We start from the raw sequence: 15922 nt of genomic DNA on the forward strand, positions 1-15922 counted from the left end.
AGAAAAGCCTTCCTCCCTAGGCTTTTATGGACAGACCCTCTTCAAACAGACACATTCCTCAGACTTCCAGCACAGCAGGAGGAACAACAGGACGACAGCGTGGCTCAGGAAAACACACAAAACCACGCCAGAGTTAACCTCACCGGACCCTTCCCTTCCGGTCTCGGCCATCAGCTACCGCAGATGCTTGGAGGCAGCGCTGAGTCCTCAGCACGCCCCGTGCTTGTGCCCTGGCACCGACACGGCGACAGTGGGTGCAGTAGGGAGCTGCAGGGCTAGCACCGCCACCCAGTCCCTCAGCCTGCTCCCGGCACTTCAGCCACCGGGAAACGCCGCATAGCCACTGGGCACTCAGCAGTCCTCACCAAGACGAAGGAAGTCCAGATCACGCATGGCACACGCCTCCACTGCTGCTCCATGGGAAAAAACACCCACACCTCTTCTCCTGGGCTCGGAGACACACTCGACCTCGGGCCACCCCCCAAACAGCATGCAGCTGCCTCAAACCAACTTATCCATGCCACCTGCTCACAGGGCCTTGGCCAATTTGGCACTCCCCCTTCGACCAGCAGCAGAGGACCTGGCCACTGTCACATCCCACAACGGCCACTCAAACAGCGACCTCCGATTCCAGCTGCCTCGACGAATGCTTGCACACGACCGACCCTCAGACGGGAGGCTGTCTAATGCTGGCGCCGTGGGGGGTGTTTGCAGCAGTGGGAACAAGGGCAAGCTGCCCCTCACGCCTAACTATGCCCTAGCCCCCGGGGGGGCAACGTGCTGGACCTCAGTTTCGATGAGAACGACGGTAGTGAGTTCTCACTCATTTTGTTCAGATTTCCAAGGAATGCATATGAGGGAGTCATCATCGATCCGAGCACGTGCTGGCATGCTGGAGAACTCAACGCGGCAGGCTGGGCGGCTCCACAGAGGAGCCGACGAGCTCGGAGACCTCCAGCAAGCTGAGCAAACCAGAGCCAGCAAGCCACTGAGAAACAGCCACCGTCCATCTTTCTTGCCCGACTTTCGGGCAGTCAGAGAAAACCCGAAAGGAGACGCCAGGACTTGGGGTGGGGGAGGGGAAGGCGTACCGTCATCCTGAGAGATCCCTGGGAAGGGTCAGCACCCTGGGGCCGACCCACTGCTTGGGGGACTTCCGGCCACCAGCAGTCACCAGAAAACGACAGGGACGTCTTGTCTTGGCTGACGGCAAGGCTGGCCTGGCCACTCCACCTGGCAAGGGGACAGAAATCACATGCACGCTTCAGAGGTGGACCCAGGTTCTCAGAGAGCAAGCTTCATGCCAATCAACCTTTATCTATGGGGAAGCCCGCAATCAATTACCCACCTTCCTCTTTCCTGGGACACCAATCAATGCGTGTCCCAGCCCACTAGGGGAGGGGACTTGGCATATGGGATTTTGATGGGTGTGTGTGTGTGAGTGTGTGCATGCCTCTGGCTGTGTGTGTGTGTGTGTGTGTGTGTGTGTGTGCCTCTGTGTGTGTGCGTCTGTATGTGTGCTTCTGTGTGCCTGCCGATGGGCGTGAGTGTGCGGCTGTATCTCGGTCTGGTTTCCTGTGTTTCCTCTTTGCCCCCATAAAGATCACAGGGCCTGAAAATGCACGCTTTGTTCTCCGTTCCACAGAAGCCTGCCCATCCAGGAAAGGACCAGAGACCTCTGCTACCAAAGTGGCCATGTCATCTTGGCCCTCTCGGGGCCGCTGCAATAGGCCAAGGATTCCTTCTCTCCAACAGCCATTCCTTCTGCTCAGAGCCAACCGCACCAACCTACAGCAATTTCCTGGCCCTGGATGGGATATTGACGAAGTCATTCTGTCGCCAAAGGCCTCCACAGGATAGGCGTACCTGGAGGCTCTACCCAGTGCCTATGGATGTCAACCCCAAAACCATGTACATGAAAGGTCACACCACCCTGATCCAGGCTCCAGGGCACAAGCAGTCTGTATACAAGTCACACCTCGGAGCTGCTCCAATCAAGAAGCCTGTGCCTGTGAGTTCTGCCCAAACGCCTCCACAGGGCGGGTGAGAACGCCCAGAGGAGAAGTGGTGGGGAGCCTCAATGAGCCAGGGCCGAACCCCACAGCAACCAGGACACTCGCGTGTCCAGCAGCTGCCGAGACCCACCTGGGGGGCAGTTTGGCGCCCCTGACCTTCGAAGGAAATTTCAAACACTCGGCATCCCGGTCCAAACATTTGTGCGAACGGACCAAGGGCCAGTTACCCTGCAGGCATCTTCACTTAATCCGCGTACAGGCCAGACACCGAGCTTCAGCGGAGATGGTCAGGAAGGATGTCCACATGGGTGAAGCTACCCCCTCGATACTCAACCTTGGATCCCTTCTCCGCACAGTAACTCCACAAAGGGCCTCACAGAGATCCAATGGCCCGTTCATGAGGCCCACAGAAAGTCCAATCACAGAAGACCTCTCCCGGGAAAGGAATCTTTGAACTGGGCGACATGAGGAGGTGGCTGTCCACAGCAGCCCATCCAGGACCTCAGCAAACATATGCCATGCCCACGCACTAGCAGGGCTAAAGGTCAGCACATGCCATGGGGAAGGGGACCCTCTGGGCCAGAAACGTGGCTCCCGCCTAAAGGAACACTTGAACATTGCACATTCATGGACCAAGAGGCCAAGGGGCTAAAGGCCATGTTTCTGTCAGTCATCTGGAGCCCGGCTGCCAGCGGATCTCTCCCAGGTTCCTGCAAGACACCTTTTGGGAGTCTCTTGGACGAGTCAGCAAGCCAAGACTTCAGGGGTCTGCTAGCACTGCCCATCCATATGGACCAGAAAAGCCTTCCTCCCTAGGCTTTTATGGACAGACCCTCTTCAAACAGACACATTCCTCAGACTTCCAGCACAGCAGGAGGAACAACAGGACGACAGCGTGGCTCAGGAAAACACACAAAACCACGCCAGAGTTAACCTCACCGGACCCTTCCCTTCCGGTCTCGGCCATCAGCTACCGCAGATGCTTGGAGGCAGCGCTGAGTCCTCAGCACGCCCCGTGCTTGTGCCCTGGCACCGACACGGCGGCAGTGGGTGCAGTAGGGAGCTGCAGGGCTAGCACCGCCACCCAGTCCCTCAGCCTGCTCCCGGCACTTCAGCCACCGGGAAACGCCGCATAGCCACTGGGCACTCAGCAGTCCTCACCAAGACGAAGGAAGTCCAGATCACGCATGGCACACGCCTCCACTGCTGCTCCATGGGAAAAAACACCCACACCTCTTCTCCTGGGCTCGGAGACACACTCGACCTCGGGCCACCCCCCAAACAGCATGCAGCTGCCTCAAACCAACTTATCCATGCCACCTGCTCACAGGGCCTTGGCCAATTTGGCACTCCCCCTTCGACCAGCAGCAGAGGACCTGGCCACTGTCACATCCCACAACGGCCACTCAAACAGCGACCTCCGATTCCAGCTGCCTCGACGAATGCTTGCACACGACCGACCCTCAGACGGGAGGCTGTCTAATGCTGGCGCCGTGGGGGGTGTTTGCAGCAGTGGGAACAAGGGCAAGCTGCCCCTCACGCCTAACTATGCCCTAGCCCCCGGGGGGGCAACGTGCTGGACCTCAGTTTCGATGAGAACGACGGTAGTGAGTTCTCACTCATTTTGTTCAGATTTCCAAGGAATGCATATGAGGGAGTCATCATCGATCCGAGCACGTGCTGGCATGCTGGAGAACTCAACGCGGCAGGCTGGGCGGCTCCACAGAGGAGCCGACGAGCTCGGAGACCTCCAGCAAGCCGAGCAAACCAGAGCCAGCAAGCCACTGAGAAACAGCCACCGTCCATCTTTCTTGCCCGACTTTCGGGCAGTCAGAGAAAACCCGAAAGGAGACGCCAGGACTTGGGGTGGGGGAGGGGAAGGCGTACCGTCATCCTGAGAGATCCCTGGGAAGGGTCAGCACCCTGGGGCCGACCCACTGCTTGGGGGACTTCCGGCCACCAGCAGTCACCAGAAAACGACAGGGACGTCTTGTCTTGGCTGACGGCAAGGCTGGCCTGGCCACTCCACCTGGCAAGGGGACAGAAATCACATGCACGCTTCAGAGGTGGACCCAGGTTCTCAGAGAGCAAGCTTCATGCCAATCAACCTTTATCTATGGGGAAGCCCGCAATCAATTACCCACCTTCCTCTTTCCTGGGACACCAATCAATGCGTGTCCCAGCCCACTAGGGGAGGGGACTTGGCATATGGGATTTTGATGGGTGTGTGTGTGTGAGTGTGTGCATGCCTCTGGCTGTGTGTGTGTGTGTGTGTGTGTGTGTGCCTCTGTGTGTGTGCGTCTGTATGTGTGCTTCTGTGTGCCTGCCGATGGGCGTGAGTGTGCGGCTGTATCTCGGTCTGGTTTCCTGTGTTTCCTCTTTGCCCCCATAAAGATCACAGGGCCTGAAAATGCACGCTTTGCTCTCCGTTCCACAGAAGCCTGCCCATCCAGAAAAGGACCAGAGACCTCTGCTTCCAAAGTGGCCATGTCATCTTGGCCCTCTCGGGGCCGCTGCAATAGGCCAAGGATTCCTTCTCTCCGACAGCCATTCCTTCTGCTCAGAGCCAACCGCACCAACCTACAGCAATTTCCTGGCCCTGGATGGGATATTGACGAAGTCATTCTGTCGCCAAAGGCCTCCACAGGATAGGCGTACCTGGAGGCTCTACCCAGTGCCTATGGATGTCAACCCCAAAACCATGTACATGAAAGGTCACACCACCCTGATCCAGGCTCCAGGGCACAAGCAGTCTGTATACAAGTCACACCTCGGAGCTGCTCCAATCAAGAAGCCTGTGCCTGTGAGTTCTGCCCAAACGCCTCCACAGGGCGGGTGAGAACGCCCAGAGGAGAAGTGGTGGGGAGCCTCAATGAGCCAGGGCCGAACCCCACAGCAACCAGGACACTCGCGTGTCCAGCAGCTGCCGAGACCCACCTGGGGGGCAGTTTGGCGCCCCTGACCTTCGAAGGAAAGTTCAAACACTCGGCATCCCGGTCCAAACATTTGTGCGAACGGACCAAGGGCCAGTTACCCTGCAGGCATCTTCACTTAATCCGCGTACAGGCCAGACACCGAGCTTCAGCGGAGATGGTCAGGAAGGATGTCCACATGGGTGAAGCTAACCCCTCGATACTCAACCTTGGATCCCTTCTCCGCACAGTAACTCCACAAAGGGCCTCACAGAGATCCAATGGCCCGTTCATGAGGCCCACAGAAAGTCCAATCACAGAAGACCTCTCCCGGGAAAGGAATCTTTGAACTGGGTGACATGAGGAGGTGGCTGTCCACAGCAGCCCATCCAGGACCTCAGCAAACATATGCCATGCCCACGCACTAGCAGGGCTAAAGGTCAGCACATGCCATGGGGAAGGGGACCCTCTGGGCCAGAAACGTGGCTCCCGCCTAAAGGAACACTTGAACATTGCACATTCATGGACCAAGAGGCCAAGGGGCTAAAGGCCACGTTTCTGTCAGTCATCTGGAGCCCGGCTGCCAGCGGATCTCTCCCAGGTTCCTGCAAGACACCTTTTGGGAGTCTCTTGGACGAGTCAGCAAGCCAAGACTTCAGGGGTCTGCTAGCACTGCCCATCCATATGGACCAGAAAAGCCTTCCTCCCTAGGCTTTTATGGACAGACCCTCTTCAAACAGACACATTCCTCAGACTTCCAGCACAGCAGGAGGAACAACAGGACGACAGCGTGGCTCAGGAAAACACACAAAACCACGCCAGAGTTAACCTCACCGGACCCTTCCCTTCCGGTCTCGGCCATCAGCTACCGCAGATGCTTGGAGGCAGCGCTGAGTCCTCAGCACGCCCCGTGCTTGTGCCCTGGCACCGACACGGCGGCAGTGGGTGCAGTAGGGAGCTGCAGGGCTAGCACCGCCACCCAGTCCCTCAGCCTGCTCCCGGCACTTCAGCCACCGGGAAACGCCGCATAGCCACTGGGCACTCAGCAGTCCTCACCAAGACGAAGGAAGTCCAGATCACGCATGGCACACGCCTCCACTGCTGCTCCATGGGAAAAAACACCCACACCTCTTCTCCTGGGCTCGGAGACACACTCGACCTCGGGCCACCCCCCAAACAGCATGCAGCTGCCTCAAACCAACTTATCCATGCCACCTGCTCACAGGGCCTTGGCCAATTTGGCACTCCCCCTTCGACCAGCAGCAGAGGACCTGGCCACTGTCACATCCCACAACGGCCACTCAAACAGCGACCTCCGATTCCAGCTGCCTCGACGAATGCTTGCACACGACCGACCCTCAGACGGGAGGCTGTCTAATGCTGGCGCCGTGGGGGGTGTTTGCAGCAGTGGGAACAAGGGCAAGCTGCCCCTCACGCCTAACTATGCCCTAGCCCCCGGGGGGGCAACGTGCTGGACCTCAGTTTCGATGAGAACGACGGTAGTGAGTTCTCACTCATTTTGTTCAGATTTCCAAGGAATGCATATGAGGGAGTCATCATCGATCCGAGCACGTGCTGGCATGCTGGAGAACTCAACGCGGCAGGCTGGGCGGCTCCACAGAGGAGCCGACGAGCTCGGAGACCTCCAGCAAGCTGAGCAAACCAGAGCCAGCAAGCCACTGAGAAACAGCCACCGTCCATCTTTCTTGCCCGACTTTCGGGCAGTCAGAGAAAACCCGAAAGGAGACGCCAGGACTTGGGGTGGGGGAGGGGAAGGCGTACCGTCATCCTGAGAGATCCCTGGGAAGGGTCAGCACCCTGGGGCCGACCCACTGCTTGGGGGACTTCCGGCCACCAGCAGTCACCAGAAAACGACAGGGACGTCTTGTCTTGGCTGACGGCAAGGCTGGCCTGGCCACTCCACCTGGCAAGGGGACAGAAATCACATGCACGCTTCAGAGGTGGACCCAGGTTCTCAGAGAGCAAGCTTCATGCCAATCAACCTTTATCTATGGGGAAGCCCGCAATCAATTACCCACCTTCCTCTTTCCTGGGACACCAATCAATGCGTGTCCCAGCCCACTAGGGGAGGGGACTTGGCATATGGGATTTTGATGGGTGTGTGTGTGTGAGTGTGTGCATGCCTCTGGCTGTGTGTGTGTGTGTGTGTGTGTGTGTGTGTGTGCCTCTGTGTGTGTGCGTCTGTATGTGTGCTTCTGTGTGCCTGCCGATGGGCGTGAGTGTGCGGCTGTATCTCGGTCTGGTTTCCTGTGTTTCCTCTTTGCCCCCCTAAAGATCACAGGGCCTGAAAATGCACGCTTTGCTCTCCGTTCCACAGAAGCCTGCCCATCCAGAAAAGCACCAGAGACCTCTGCTTCCAAAGTGGCCATGTCATCTTGGCCCTCTCGGGGCCGCTGCAATAGGCCAAGGATTCCTTCTCTCCGACAGCCATTCCTTCTGCTCAGAGCCAACCGCACCAACCTACAGCAATTTCCTGGCCCTGGATGGGATATTGACGAAGTCATTCTGTCGCCAAAGGCCTCCACAGGATAGGCGTACCTGGAGGCTCTACCCAGTGCCTATGGATGTCAACCCCAAAACCATGTACATGAAAGGTCACACCACCCTGATCCAGGCTCCAGGGCACAAGCAGTCTGTATACAAGTCACACCTCGGAGCTGCTCCAATCAAGAAGCCTGTGCCTGTGAGTTCTGCCCAAACGCCTCCACAGGGCGGGTGAGAACGCCCAGAGGAGAAGTGGTGGGGAGCCTCAATGAGCCAGGGCCGAACCCCACAGCAACCAGGACACTCGCGTGTCCAGCAGCTGCCGAGACCCACCTGGGGGGCAGTTTGGCGCCCCTGACCTTCGAAGGAAATTTCAAACACTCGGCATCCCGGTCCAAACATTTGTGCGAACGGACCAAGGGCCAGTTACCCTGCAGGCATCTTCACTTAATCCGCGTACAGGCCAGACACCGAGCTTCAGCGGAGATGGTCAGGAAGGATGTCCACATGGGTGAAGCTACCCCCTCGATACTCAACCTTGGATCCCTTCTCCGCACAGTAACTCCACAAAGGGCCTCACAGAGATCCAATGGCCCGTTCATGAGGCCCACAGAAAGTCCAATCACAGAAGACCTCTCCCGGGAAAGGAATCTTTGAACTGGGCGACATGAGGAGGTGGCTGTCCACAGCAGCCCATCCAGGACCTCAGCAAACATATGCCATGCCCACGCACTAGCAGGGCTAAAGGTCAGCACATGCCATGGGGAAGGGGACCCTCTGGGCCAGAAACGTGGCTCCCGCCTAAAGGAACACTTGAACATTGCACATTCATGGACCAAGAGGCCAAGGGGCTAAAGGCCATGTTTCTGTCAGTCATCTGGAGCCCGGCTGCCAGCGGATCTCTCCCAGGTTCCTGCAAGACACCTTTTGGGAGTCTCTTGGACGAGTCAGCAAGCCAAGACTTCAGGGGTCTGCTAGCACTGCCCATCCATATGGACCAGAAAAGCCTTCCTCCCTAGGCTTTTATGGACAGACCCTCTTCAAACAGACACATTCCTCAGACTTCCAGCACAGCAGGAGGAACAACAGGACGACAGCGTGGCTCAGGAAAACACACAAAACCACGCCAGAGTTAACCTCACCGGACCCTTCCCTTCCGGTCTCGGCCATCAGCTACCGCAGATGCTTGGAGGCAGCGCTGAGTCCTCAGCACGCCCCGTGCTTGTGCCCTGGCACCGACACGGCGACAGTGGGTGCAGTAGGGAGCTGCAGGGCTAGCACCGCCACCCAGTCCCTCAGCCTGCTCCCGGCACTTCAGCCACCGGGAAACGCCGCATAGCCACTGGGCACTCAGCAGTCCTCACCAAGACGAAGGAAGTCCAGATCACGCATGGCACACGCCTCCACTGCTGCTCCATGGGAAAAAACACCCACACCTCTTCTCCTGGGCTCGGAGACACACTCGACCTCGGGCCACCCCCCAAACAGCATGCAGCTGCCTCAAACCAACTTATCCATGCCACCTGCTCACAGGGCCTTGGCCAATTTGGCACTCCCCCTTCGACCAGCAGCAGAGGACCTGGCCACTGTCACATCCCACAACGGCCACTCAAACAGCGACCTCCGATTCCAGCTGCCTCGACGAATGCTTGCACACGACCGACCCTCAGACGGGAGGCTGTCTAATGCTGGCGCCGTGGGGGGTGTTTGCAGCAGTGGGAACAAGGGCAAGCTGCCCCTCACGCCTAACTATGCCCTAGCCCCCGGGGGGGCAACGTGCTGGACCTCAGTTTCGATGAGAACGACGGTAGTGAGTTCTCACTCATTTTGTTCAGATTTCCAAGGAATGCATATGAGGGAGTCATCATCGATCCGAGCACGTGCTGGCATGCTGGAGAACTCAACGCGGCAGGCTGGGCGGCTCCACAGAGGAGCCGACGAGCTCGGAGACCTCCAGCAAGCTGAGCAAACCAGAGCCAGCAAGCCACTGAGAAACAGCCACCGTCCATCTTTCTTGCCCGACTTTCGGGCAGTCAGAGAAAACCCGAAAGGAGACGCCAGGACTTGGGGTGGGGGAGGGGAAGGCGTACCGTCATCCTGAGAGATCCCTGGGAAGGGTCAGCACCCTGGGGCCGACCCACTGCTTGGGGGACTTCCGGCCACCAGCAGTCACCAGAAAACGACAGGGACGTCTTGTCTTGGCTGACGGCAAGGCTGGCCTGGCCACTCCACCTGGCAAGGGGACAGAAATCACATGCACGCTTCAGAGGTGGACCCAGGTTCTCAGAGAGCAAGCTTCATGCCAATCAACCTTTATCTATGGGGAAGCCCGCAATCAATTACCCACCTTCCTCTTTCCTGGGACACCAATCAATGCGTGTCCCAGCCCACTAGGGGAGGGGACTTGGCATATGGGATTTTGATGGGTGTGTGTGTGTGAGTGTGTGCATGCCTCTGGCTGTGTGTGTGTGTGTGTGTGTGTGTGTGTGTGTGCCTCTGTGTGTGTGCGTCTGTATGTGTGCTTCTGTGTGCCTGCCGATGGGCGTGAGTGTGCGGCTGTATCTCGGTCTGGTTTCCTGTGTTTCCTCTTTGCCCCCCTAAAGATCACAGGGCCTGAAAATGCACGCTTTGCTCTCCGTTCCACAGAAGCCTGCCCATCCAGAAAAGCACCAGAGACCTCTGCTTCCAAAGTGGCCATGTCATCTTGGCCCTCTCGGGGCCGCTGCAATAGGCCAAGGATTCCTTCTCTCCGACAGCCATTCCTTCTGCTCAGAGCCAACCGCACCAACCTACAGCAATTTCCTGGCCCTGGATGGGATATTGACGAAGTCATTCTGTCGCCAAAGGCCTCCACAGGATAGGCGTACCTGGAGGCTCTACCCAGTGCCTATGGATGTCAACCCCAAAACCATGTACATGAAAGGTCACACCACCCTGATCCAGGCTCCAGGGCACAAGCAGTCTGTATACAAGTCACACCTCGGAGCTGCTCCAATCAAGAAGCCTGTGCCTGTGAGTTCTGCCCAAACGCCTCCACAGGGCGGGTGAGAACGCCCAGAGGAGAAGTGGTGGGGAGCCTCAATGAGCCAGGGCCGAACCCCACAGCAACCAGGACACTTGCGTGTCCAGCAGCTGCCGAGACCCACCTGGGGGGCAGTTTGGCGCCCCTGACCTTCGAAGGAAATTTCAAACACTCGGCATCCCGGTCCAAACATTTGTGCGAACGGACCAAGGGCCAGTTACCCTGCAGGCATCTTCACTTAATCCGCGTACAGGCCAGACACCGAGCTTCAGCGGAGATGGTCAGGAAGGATGTCCACATGGGTGAAGCTACCCCCTCGATACTCAACCTTGGATCCCTTCTCCGCACAGTAACTCCACAAAGGGCCTCACAGAGATCCAATGGCCCGTTCATGAGGCCCACAGAAAGTCCAATCACAGAAGACCTCTCCCGGGAAAGGAATCTTTGAACTGGGCGACATGAGGAGGTGGCTGTCCACAGCAGCCCATCCAGGACCTCAGCAAACATATGCCATGCCCACGCACTAGCAGGGCTAAAGGTCAGCACATGCCATGGGGAAGGGGACCCTCTGGGCCAGAAACGTGGCTCCCGCCTAAAGGAACACTTGAACATTGCACATTCATGGACCAAGAGGCCAAGGGGCTAAAGGCCATGTTTCTGTCAGTCATCTGGAGCCCGGCTGCCAGCGGATCTCTCCCAGGTTCCTGCAAGACACCTTTTGGGAGTCTCTTGGACGAGTCAGCAAGCCAAGACTTCAGGGGTCTGCTAGCACTGCCCATCCATATGGACCAGAAAAGCCTTCCTCCCTAGGCTTTTATGGACAGACCCTCTTCAAACAGACACATTCCTCAGACTTCCAGCACAGCAGGAGGAACAACAGGACGACAGCGTGGCTCAGGAAAACACACAAAACCACGCCAGAGTTAACCTCACCGGACCCTTCCCTTCCGGTCTCGGCCATCAGCTACCGCAGATGCTTGGAGGCAGCGCTGAGTCCTCAGCACGCCCCGTGCTTGTGCCCTGGCACCGACACGGCGACAGTGGGTGCAGTAGGGAGCTGCAGGGCTAGCACCGCCACCCAGTCCCTCAGCCTGCTCCCGGCACTTCAGCCACCGGGAAACGCCGCATAGCCACTGGGCACTCAGCAGTCCTCACCAAGACGAAGGAAGTCCAGATCACGCATGGCACACGCCTCCACTGCTGCTCCATGGGAAAAAACACCCACACCTCTTCTCCTGGGCTCGGAGACACACTCGACCTCGGGCCACCCCCCAAACAGCATGCAGCTGCCTCAAACCAACTTATCCATGCCACCTGCTCACAGGGCCTTGGCCAATTTGGCACTCCCCCTTCGACCAGCAGCAGAGGACCTGGCCACTGTCACATCCCACAACGGCCACTCAAACAGCGACCTCCGATTCCAGCTGCCTCGACGAATGCTTGCACACGACCGACCCTCAGACGGGAGGCTGTCTAATGCTGGCGCCGTGGGGGGTGTTTGCAGCAGTGGGAACAAGGGCAAGCTGCCCCTCACGCCTAACTATGCCCTAGCCCCCGGGGGGGCAACGTGCTGGACCTCAGTTTCGATGAGAACGACGGTAGTGAGTTCTCACTCATTTTGTTCAGATTTCCAAGGAATGCATATGAGGGAGTCATCATCGATCCGAGCACGTGCTGGCATGCTGGAGAACTCAACGCGGCAGGCTGGGCGGCTCCACAGAGGAGCCGACGAGCTCGGAGACCTCCAGCAAGCTGAGCAAACCAGAGCCAGCAAGCCACTGAGAAACAGCCACCGTCCATCTTTCTTGCCCGACTTTCGGGCAGTCAGAGAAAACCCGAAAGGAGACGCCAGGACTTGGGGTGGGGGAGGGGAAGGCGTACCGTCATCCTGAGAGATCCCTGGGAAGGGTCAGCACCCTGGGGCCGACCCACTGCTTGGGGGACTTCCGGCCACCAGCAGTCACCAGAAAACGACAGGGACGTCTTGTCTTGGCTGACGGCAAGGCTGGCCTGGCCACTCCACCTGGCAAGGGGACAGAAATCACATGCACGCTTCAGAGGTGGACCCAGGTTCTCAGAGAGCAAGCTTCATGCCAATCAACCTTTATCTATGGGGAAGCCCGCAATCAATTACCCACCTTCCTCTTTCCTGGGACACCAATCAATGCGTGTCCCAGCCCACTAGGGGAGGGGACTTGGCATATGGGATTTTGATGGGTGTGTGTGTGTGAGTGTGTGCATGCCTCTGGCTGTGTGTGTGTGTGTGTGTGTGTGTGTGTGTGCCTCTGTGTGTGTGCGTCTGTATGTGTGCTTCTGTGTGCCTGCCGATGGGCGTGAGTGTGCGGCTGTATCTCGGTCTGGTTTCCTGTGTTTCCTCTTTGCCCCCCTAAAGATCACAGGGCCTGAAAATGCACGCTTTGCTCTCCGTTCCACAGAAGCCTGCCCATCCATAAAAGGACCAGAGACCTCTGCTTCCAAAGTGGCCATGTCATCTTGGCCCTCTCGGGGCCGCTGCAATAGGCCAAGGATTCCTTCTCTCCGACAGCCATTCCTTCTGCTCAGAGCCAACCGCACCAACCTACAGCAATTTCCTGGCCCTGGATGGGATATTGACGAAGTCATTCTGTCGCCAAAGGCCTCCACAGGATAGGCGTACCTGGAGGCTCTACCCAGTGCCTATGGATGTCAACCCCAAAACCATGTACATGAAAGGTCACACCACCCTGATCCAGGCTCCAGGGCACAAGCAGTCTGTATACAAGTCACACCTCGGAGCTGCTCCAATCAAGAAGCCTGTGCCTGTGAGTTCTGCCCAAACGCCTCCACAGGGCGGATGAGAACGCCCAGAGGAGAAGTGGTGGGGAGCCTCAATGAGCCAGGGCCGAACCCCACAGCAACCAGGACACTCGCGTGTCCAGCAGCTGCCGAGACCCACCTGGGGGGCAGTTTGGCGCCCCTGACCTTCGAAGGAAATTTCAAACACTCGGCATCCCGGTCCAAACATTTGTGCGAACGGACCAAGGGCCAGTTACCCTGCAGGCATCTTCACTTAATCCGCGTACAGGCCAGACACCGAGCTTCAGCGGAGATGGTCAGGAAGGATGTCCACATGGGTGAAGCTACCCCCTCGATACTCAACCTTGGATCCCTTCTCCGCACAGTAACTCCACAAAGGGCCTCACAGAGATCCAATGGCCCGTTCATGAGGCCCACAGAAAGTCCAATCACAGAAGACCTCTCCCGGGAAAGGAATCTTTGAACTGGGCGACATGAGGAGGTGGCTGTCCACAGCAGCCCATCCAGGACCTCAGCAAACATATGCCATGCCCACGCACTAGCAGGGCTAAAGGTCAGCACATGCCATGGGGAAGGGGACCCTCTGGGCCAGAAACGTGGCTCCCGCCTAAAGGAACACTTGAACATTGCACATTCATGGACCAAGAGGCCAAGGGGCTAAAGGCCATGTTTCTGTCAGTCATCTGGAGCCCGGCTGCCAGCGGATCTCTCCCAGGTTCCTGCAAGACACCTTTTGGGAGTCTCTTGGACGAGTCAGCAAGCCAAGACTTCAGGGGTCTGCTAGCACTGCCCATCCATATGGACCAGAAAAGCCTTCCTCCCTAGGCTTTTATGGACAGACCCTCTTCAAACAGACACATTCCTCAGACTTCCAGCACAGCAGGAGGAACAACAGGACGACAGCGTGGCTCAGGAAAACACACAAAACCACGCCAGAGTTAACCTCACCGGACCCTTCCCTTCCGGTCTCGGCCATCAGCTACCGCAGATGCTTGGAGGCAGCGCTGAGTCCTCAGCACGCCCCGTGCTTGTGCCCTGGCACCGACACGGCGGCAGTGGGTGCAGTAGGGAGCTGCAGGGCTAGCACCGCCACCCAGTCCCTCAGCCTGCTCCCGGCACTTCAGCCACCGGGAAACGCCGCATAGCCACTGGGCACTCAGCAGTCCTCACCAAGACGAAGGAAGTCCAGATCACGCATGGCACACGCCTCCACTGCTGCTCCATGGGAAAAAACACCCACACCTCTTCTCCTGGGCTCGGAGACACACTCGACCTCGGGCCACCCCCCAAACAGCATGCAGCTGCCTCAAACCAACTTATCCATGCCACCTGCTCACAGGGCCTTGGCCAATTTGGCACTCCCCCTTCGACCAGCAGCAGAGGACCTGGCCACTGTCACATCCCACAACGGCCACTCAAACAGCGACCTCCGATTCCAGCTGCCTCGACGAATGCTTGCACACGACCGACCCTCAGACGGGAGGCTGTCTAATGCTGGCGCCGTGGGGGGTGTTTGCAGCAGTGGGAACAAGGGCAAGCTGCCCCTCACGCCTAACTATGCCCTAGCCCCCGGGGGGGCAACGTGCTGGACCTCAGTTTCGATGAGAACGACGGTAGTGAGTTCTCACTCATTTTGTTCAGATTTCCAAGGAATGCATATGAGGGAGTCATCATCGATCCGAGCACGTGCTGGCATGCTGGAGAACTCAACGCGGCAGGCTGGGCGGCTCCACAGAGGAGCCGACGAGCTCGGAGACCTCCAGCAAGCTGAGCAAACCAGAGCCAGCAAGCCACTGAGAAACAGCCACCGTCCATCTTTCTTGCCCGACTTTCGGGCAGTCAGAGAAAACCCGAAAGGAGACGCCAGGACTTGGGGTGGGGGAGGGGAAGGCGTACCGTCATCCTGAGAGATCCCTGGGAAGGGTCAGCACCCTGGGGCCGACCCACTGCTTGGGGGACTTCCGGCCACCAGCAGTCACCAGAAAACGACAGGGACGTCTTGTCTTGGCTGACGGCAAGGCTGGCCTGGCCACTCCACCTGGCAAGGGGACAGAAATCACATGCACGCTTCAGAGGTGGACCCAGGTTCTCAGAGAGCAAGCTTCATGCCAATTAACCTTTATCTATGGGGAAGCCCGCAATCAATTACCCACCTTCCTCTTTCCTGGGACACCAATCAATGCGTGTCCCAGCCCACTAGGGGAGGGGACTTGGCATATGGGATTTTGATGGGTGTGTGTGTGTGAGTGTGTGCATGCCTCTGGCTGTGTGTGTGTGTGTGTGTGTGTGTGTGTGTGTGCCTCTGTGTGTGTGCGTCTGTATGTGTGCTTCTGTGTGCCTGCCGATGGGCGTGAGTGTGCGGCTGTATCTCGGTCTGGTTTCCTGTGTTTCCTCTTTGCCCCCCTAAAGATCACAGGGCCTGAAAATGCACGCTTTGCTCTCCGTTCCACAGAAGCCTGCCCATCCAGAAAAGCACCAGAGACCTCTGCTTCCAAAGTGGCCATGTCATCTTGGCCCTCTCGGGGCCGCTGCAATAGGCCAAGGATTCCTTCTCTCCGACAGCCATTCCTTCTGCTCAGAGCCAACCGCACCAACCTACAGCAATTTCCTGGCCCTGGATGGGATATTGACGAAGTCATTCTGTCGCCAAAGGCCTCCACAGGATAGGCGTA

General features: G+C 57.9%; 6 non-coding genes across 6 annotated transcripts; all 6 read right to left on the reverse strand.

Annotated features, from left to right (window-relative positions):
- Nucleotides 1-782: 782 nt before the first annotated feature.
- LOC135319657 (small nucleolar RNA SNORD116) lies at nt 783-875 on the reverse strand. Its single transcript, XR_010378457.1, has one exon. It is a non-coding gene; the product is annotated as a small nucleolar RNA SNORD116 (small nucleolar RNA).
- Nucleotides 876-3593: 2718 nt separating this feature from the next.
- On the reverse strand, nt 3594-3686 carry LOC135319658 (small nucleolar RNA SNORD116). The gene has a single exon (XR_010378458.1). It is a non-coding gene; the product is annotated as a small nucleolar RNA SNORD116 (small nucleolar RNA).
- Nucleotides 3687-6400: 2714 nt separating this feature from the next.
- LOC135319659 (small nucleolar RNA SNORD116) lies at nt 6401-6493 on the reverse strand. Its single transcript, XR_010378459.1, has one exon. It is a non-coding gene; the product is annotated as a small nucleolar RNA SNORD116 (small nucleolar RNA).
- A 2720-nt stretch (nt 6494-9213) lies between these two features.
- On the reverse strand, nt 9214-9306 carry LOC135319660 (small nucleolar RNA SNORD116). Its single transcript, XR_010378460.1, has one exon. It is a non-coding gene; the product is annotated as a small nucleolar RNA SNORD116 (small nucleolar RNA).
- Nucleotides 9307-12026: 2720 nt separating this feature from the next.
- Nucleotides 12027-12119, reverse strand: LOC135319598 (small nucleolar RNA SNORD116). The gene has a single exon (XR_010378398.1). It is a non-coding gene; the product is annotated as a small nucleolar RNA SNORD116 (small nucleolar RNA).
- Nucleotides 12120-14837: 2718 nt separating this feature from the next.
- Nucleotides 14838-14930, reverse strand: LOC135319599 (small nucleolar RNA SNORD116). The gene has a single exon (XR_010378399.1). It is a non-coding gene; the product is annotated as a small nucleolar RNA SNORD116 (small nucleolar RNA).
- Between the last annotated feature and the right edge of the window lie 992 nt (nt 14931-15922).

Source organism: Camelus dromedarius, chromosome 29 (assembly GCF_036321535.1).
Source record: "Camelus dromedarius isolate mCamDro1 chromosome 29, mCamDro1.pat, whole genome shotgun sequence".
Lineage (NCBI taxonomy): Eukaryota > Metazoa > Chordata > Mammalia > Artiodactyla > Camelidae > Camelus > Camelus dromedarius.